The following is a 7,453-nucleotide window of genomic DNA, read 5'->3' as shown; positions in this document are numbered from 1 at the left end:
GGATGGGAACAAATACAGATCTCTCCCAGTCAGTTGGCCATGTGGTTGTCCTCCAGATTTCTTGGCACAACCTGGTGAGCACATCCAGGGCAGCATCTGTTAGCTGAAATATGTAAACTGGTATACCATTTATTCCTGGGGCCTTATTACAAAACATTATTACACTAACAAAAAGAAATCTGGAGAAATGGAAAATATACCTTGCTCATGGATAGGAAGACTCAATACTGTGAAAATGACAATATTACCAAAGGCAATTTACATGTTCAATGAAATCTCAATACAAATACAAATTCCATTCTTCAATGATCATTTAGAATGGAAAGAGGCTCCGAATAAGCAAAGCACTCCTTAAAAAGAGAAACAAGGTAGGAGGCATCTCACTCCCTGATTTAAAATCCTACTACACTTCCATGGTCGTCAAGACAGCATGGTACTGGCACAATGACAGACACATAGATCAATGGAATAGAATTGAGAACTCAAAAGTCAGCCCATATCCCTATGGTCAGCTGATTTTTGACAATGAAATTAAATCAGTTAAGTAGGGAAATGACAGCCTTTTAAACAAATGATGTTGGTAAAATTGCAAAACTACCTGCAGAAGTCAAGCAAGATCCACACTTCACACCATCCTAAAAAAAACCAGCTCAAAGTGCATCAAGGACCTAGGACTAAATGCAAGGACTATATACTTAATTAGAGAAAAGCTTTGAAGAACTCTAGAAGCTCTATTCCGCAACATGAACAATCTTCCAAGCATCCTGATAAACTTACAACCAGGAGAGGATAAAATAGAGGGATGTGACTTTTTAAGAATCAAATCCCTATGCACAGCCAAAAATGTCTCCAGCAGGGTAAAAAAAGAAGCCACAGACTGGGAAACAATACTTGGTAATGATATGACTTATAAAAGACTTATATCTGGAATTTATAGAATCCTTGAGCACCGCAACAAGGTAATGGTAAACAACCCAATTGCAAAATGGGCACAAGATATGTACAGACACTTCACCAAAGAAGACATTAAGATGGTGAACAAACATATGAAGATGTGCTCAAAATCCCTAGCTTTGCAAATCAAAACATTATGAGATACCATCTCACCCCAGCAAGAACAGCAATATTTAAGAGCAGCGATCAACAAATGTTGGCGAGATTTTGGTGAAACTAGAACACTTATTCACTGTTGGTGGAATGTAAAATGGTGCAATCATATGGAAGGCAGTATGGTGCTTTCTCAAAAAATTTGAAATAGAAATACCATTTGACCCTGCAATTCCACTATTGGGAATATACCCTAAAGAAACCAGAACTGCAACCCAATTAGATATATGCACATCCATGGTTATTGCTGGTTTGTTCACAATAGCAAAGAGTTGGAAATAACCCAAGTGCCCATCAACAAACAAATGGCTAGAGAAGCTTTGGTATATTCAGACAATGGAATACTATGCTGCATTGAAAAATAAAGAACTTATGAAATATTATACAAAATGGATGATTGTGGAGGGCATTATGCTGAGTATAATATTTCAGCACAAAAGGACAAATACTGCATAGTGCCACTGTTGGAAAACACTGACTTTGGAGTTGGGGGGAACCTAAGAAAAGAAGGGATATATAATGCATACTGATGAAACAGATGAAAGAGAGAACTATTTAATAGGAATATATGATTAAGTATTATTTTCATGACAAGAGCCCATAATAAGAGCTGCATAGTGTGGGGGCGGGTATGATTTTATAACAGTGAAAGAATTTTTTTATAACAGTGAATGAATTTTTTTTTCTTTTCAAAGAGAAAAGCAAACTAGGGGGGAGGGGTGGGCAAAGAGTAAAGTGCAACAGTGTATAAATGGAAATCCAAAGTCTCTATAAACTTTCATTAAAATTTCAATAAAAAAAAAGAAAAAATTACAGCCTTGGAAAATCCATGGGGAAGTTCCACTTTAATATAATAAGTTGGAATCGACTCAATGGCATCCAGTAATAATGGGTAACGTTCTGCTAGTAAAAGTGAGGGCGGCAAGAGGTCGAGATGTTTTTGGATTAAACCCTTTGAGCAAAGCTTTGCGGTTGCTGAAGATATTTCAACTTTCACATTTCATAACAATAGTAACAAAAAAATATTGTTCAAGAGCCTAGGTCTGCCCTCTCTGGAAAGACCAAAAATAATTGCCCTTGACATAACATGGGAGAAAAAGCTGGCTGACCTAGTGGACTGTTAGATTTTGGAATTGGCTTTTAAGTGAGGTTGTGAAATCTCATTCTCTGGCTGCCTAGAAAAACAGTGTTTTCTTATCTGTCTGGAATGTTAGGACAGAGAATGGATAGGAGTGCAGGAGAATGCAAATGACCTCTTAATGCCCATCCAATCCTCAGAGTTTTTAATTTTTGTAAAGGAATTCAGAATGTTGACTAATAGAGAACTAAAAATGTCTCCTATCAAAAAGCCACTTGAAAAATTGAATCTTCTCAGAAACTTTCGAAAGAACTTGTTAGTACGATAGCTACCATTTTTTATTACATTTATTTGTAATCTTAATTTCAAAATTACATTGTTCACTTTGATATATCTGACTTAGATTTTTCCATTTGTGCCAAATTTATATAAACTCAACAACTTATTGTAGTTATTTAACATATGTTCTCTTGTTGTGCCATCAGGTCGACCATGACTCATAGCAATTCTATGCACAACAGCTCTGAGCTGTACTCTATCCTGAGCCCATGTCACTACCTCAGACACACCTATCCTCATTACCCCAGTGACTGTCAATTCTTCCCATCTGGGGGCTTCCTCTCCTGCACTAGCCCCCCACCCTTCCAAGCATGATGTCCTACTCTAAAGACTGATCCTTCCTGGAAACAGATCCAAAGTATGTGGGTCAGAGCTTCAAAATCCTAGCCTCCAAAGAGAAACTTGGTTTGACCCTCTCCAAGATAGACCTGCTTTGTCCTCTTGGCAGTTTATGGTATGTTCAAGACTCCTCTCCAGCACTGCAAATGTAAAGGCATCACTTTTTCATCTGTCATCCTTATTCATTGCATATCAAGAAATTGTGAAGACCATGACCTGTATCAGGTGCATCTTGGTTTCTAGACTGACATCATTGCATTTAAGCATTCTGGAGAGATCCTTTACAGCAGATTTTCCTAATATAATTTGTCTTTCAATTTCCTGACTGCTAGTGCAAAGAGTGCTGATTGTAGTACCAAGCAAGCAGAAATTGTTAACAATCTCAGTATCATCTCTATTTATCACAGTGATGCCAATTGGCCCAGTGGTGAGAATTTTTGTTTTCTTTTTAATTTTTTTTATTTTAATGAAAGTTTATAGAAACTTTGGATTTCCATTTATTTATTGTTGCTCACTTCCCCCCTGCCCATCCTTCCCACCTAGTTCACTTTTCTCTTTGAAAAGTAAAAAAAAAATATTCTTACACTGTTATACAGCTGTCCACCCCCCCCAGTCCACTCCATTACGCAGCTTTCATTCTGAACTCTTGTCATGACAATAATACCGAATAAATATGTTCCTCTTAAACAGTTCTCTCCCTCATCTGTTTCCATGCAGTATTATTTATCCCCTGTGTGTCTGATGTCAGACCCACTTTACAACAGTGGCACTATGCAGTACTTATCCTTTTGTGACTGAGATATTGCATTCAGCATAATGTTCTCCAAGGTCACCCAATTTGTATAATATTTCATGAGTTCCTTGTTTTTATACAGCATGGCATTCCATTGTGTGACTATACCAAAGCTTCTCTAGCCATTTGTTTGTTGATGGGCTTTTGGATTGTTTCAAGCTCTTTGCTATTGTGAACAAAGCTGCAGTTACAGACTATAGTCTTTGAGCTTCTGCAGCAAATGCTTTAAGTCCACCTCAGTTTCAACAATCAAATGTGTGCCATCTGCCTTGCTATATACACAGATTTCTTTTCTCAATTAGTCTATATCCTTCTTTTAGACAAAGTTTTTGTCTTTATCTTTCAAGAAACTGATAGAGTTCTTTATGAAACATAGTAGAAGCTGACTAAATTGTTGATAGAACAAACTGATCTAGATAGATTATACTGAGCTGACCCCTGTACCTTTTCACATAGCATTGATTTTCCTTAATTTTCAAGTATTGTCATTTTGATTAAATTTGTCTTGAATTTTAGATTTTGCTGTCCTTATATCTACCAGAAATAGTGTATTTTAGCTCTACTGGATTAAAAATCTGTTTAATTTATTAGCTGTGGTAGCCTAGTGGCAAGAAGTTGAGTTGCAATCTTGAAGGATGGGCAGTCTCCTTCCATGCAATTAACTGCCTCTGAAAAACCACCAGAGGTTCAGCTATGAGTTAGTTCTGACTCTATTGTACACAACAACAACAATTTATTAGCTGTGTTATCTAGCTTAAATTACTTCATCTCTCTTCTTCAAGTTATTAATCTATAGAATGTAGTACTCACGTCACAGAATTTTGGGAGATGTTGGAGAAAAAAAATGAAATAGATTGTGGACTGCCTAAAGAATGAACAAAGCAGTTTTAGAAAAAAAAATACACTGGAATGTTCCTTAGCAACAAGGATGACGAGACTTTGTCTTGCTCATTTTGGATTTCAAATCAGAAAAAGCTACAACAGGAAATTGTACTAATAAAGTGCAGGTTAAATGAGAACAAGGGGAAAGTTCAGTAATTGACACCATAGTCACAAAAGTAGCTTCAAACAGATAAAAGATCATAAAGATGGTATGAGGCTAGGCGATATCTTATTCTGACCCATAGAAGATAACCATGCTTTGGAGTTAGCTTAGCAGCAACTAACATTAATAAATGCCATGTGGTGTGTACCTGGAAGATAGGGAGCTCTGGTGGCCTCATGATAAGCCACTGTGCTGCAGTCCCAAAGGCACATGGTTTGAATCCACTAGCTCCTCTACAGCAGAAGGACAGACAATGCCCTTCTGAGTGATTAAACTGCTCTGAAAACCCACTGAGGGTCAGTTATGGGTCAGGTTTGACTCAATGGCACATAGCAATGATAATAATAATTTTGCTGATGGTTTGTACTAAATAATTTTATCAGTTATGAAATTGACTTTATAGCTTCAGAAGCAAGCATCCTTTTATTGACATATTCCTTGTGGTTGGGAGGCATGCAATGCAGATGGAATTGAAATAAGCTGGAATTTTAATTTCAGGAAGAAACAATAAATTTTAGCAATGGATGAAGATGTGTACCAGCTGATTACTAAATTGGTATTTAATTTAGTATTCAACAAATCTTATTTAGTATAATAACTTCTAAAAGAAGATGTTCTAATTAAATCCTTATCAATGCTGCCTACATTGTTAGAAGATATGCACACTCTCACTTATTACCACGCATTTTTCAAGTCAGTTCCTTATGATTTCAAAGTGAACTCATTACCATAAGCTATAATGGAATGTAATGAGTTACTTTAAGGAGAGCATAATTATGATAGAAATTGGAATATGTTTATAGCATTATATAAACAGTGTTTGTGTATATTTTCCCAGGACTGTACTCTAGGAGTAGCTCTAAAACAATTTTTGTTTTTAAGCTGGAAATTGTTTACATAAAGGGACTACTACTATTCATTCATTAATCTTTAGAAGTTAAACAACTAGAGTTCTAAGTGTCTTATTACATTTTCATTTCTTAAAAAGCAGTGAGAAAGAAAATCTAGAATGTTAGGCAAACTGACCATTTATTTTATTTTTTTCTTAGAATTATTTCTTTTCTCTCCTTCTACCATAGATATTTCTCAAGCTCTCTTGAACAATACTGTTTTTCCTGGATTTGGTCTTTGGGAGGTACAAAAAGGAAACTGGTCTACTGGTAAGAAACTGAGCTGCAATCCCAAGTTTAGGTGGTTCGAACTCACCAGCTGCTCCATGGGGAAAGGGTGGATAATTTCCATCTGTGTGATTTACTGTCTCTGAAAACCTGCTGGAGGGTCAGCAATGGGTCAGTTCTGACTTAATGGCAAACAACAACAATGGGAAATTGGAGGAAAAGAGCCTGGGTATTCTCATCCTCTTCATGTGTTTGGAGTAGGGATGGTTATGACAGTAGTCTGGCTGTGGTTATGTCTTGACATGACCTTTACCAGGATGCGTTGTCTATTCATGGTCTCAGATATTCCTACACTGAGATTTTGTGGAACAGCTACTTTTGGGCCTAGTTCACTCACCCTATTATCTTTCAGTTCTTCTAAACCTAGTGGTGGGCTAGTGGTAAGAAACTTCACTGCAATTCCAAAGGCAGGCAGTTTGAATCTATCAGTTGCTTTGTGGGAAAAAAGATGGGTAATTTCTTCCCATGTGATTTACCGCCTCAGAAAACCTACTAGAAGGTCAGGCCAGGTATGGATGAGTTCTGACTCGACAACATATAATGACAAAACAAGTGTTGCTATGGCTTGCTTTTGTTGTTAATTTTTAGATTTCCTCAGTGAAAGTTCTGTTGTTTTTCAGTTTTTCAAAACATCTTCCAAGTATTCCAGATACAAGTTTTTCTTTGTATTCCTCGACATAGACTCTAATCTTGGTAGTAGGTTATTTTGACACTTCAGCAATTTAGGCGGATTAACAGACAATTTTGGGTTTCTATGTGCAAAAGATTAAAATGGATGTCAGAAGAAACTCTGAATATTGCAGTATAGCACCAAGAAGCCAAAGCACAGGGAAGAAATCAAGACATTAAGGAGCTGAACAGATTATTTCAAAAGGCATCGAGACAAGACAAAGTAAAGAATTATAATGAAATGTGGCAAAGAGTTGGAGTCAGAAAATCAAAGGGGTGAACTTGCTCAGCATATCTTAAGCTCAAGGAAGTAAAGAAGAAATTCAAGCCTTGAGTTGCAATACTTAAGGGCAGAATATGAAATGATTAAATAATAAATGATCATGGAAGTATTATGAGAAGATGGAAAGAGTATACAGAATCATTATATAAAAAGGAATTGGCAGACACAGAAGAATTTAATGAAACAACATATGAGCAAGAGCCTGTGGTGATGAAGGAAAAAGTTCAAACTGCTTTGAAAGAATTGGCTAAAAATAAGATCCCAGGAATTTATGGTATACCAAATTACGTATTTCAACTAACAGATGCTGCCCTAGGTGTGCTCACCAAGTTGTGCCAAGAAATCTGGAGGACAACTGACAACTGACTGGAAGAGATCTATATTTGTTACCATTCCAAAGAAAGGTGATCCCACAGAGTGTGGAAATTATCGAACAGTATCATTAACATCATGAAAGTCTGCTGTTAGGGACCCCTCCAAAGTACTGAAGAGCAATGGCGTCTCTTTGGAGACTAAGATGCGCCTGATACAGGCCATGGTCTTTGCTATCACTTGTTATGCATCAGAGTTGGACAATGACTAAGGAGGATAGAAGGAGAATTGATGCCTTTGAGCTGTGGTG

The sequence above is a fragment of the Elephantulus edwardii genome, unplaced genomic scaffold (assembly GCF_000299155.1).
Source record: "Elephantulus edwardii isolate Elephantulus edwardi_28Jun2011 unplaced genomic scaffold, EleEdw1.0 scaffold00192, whole genome shotgun sequence".
Taxonomy (NCBI): Eukaryota; Metazoa; Chordata; class Mammalia; order Macroscelidea; family Macroscelididae; genus Elephantulus; species Elephantulus edwardii.
This window is presented reverse-complemented; position numbering follows the sequence as displayed.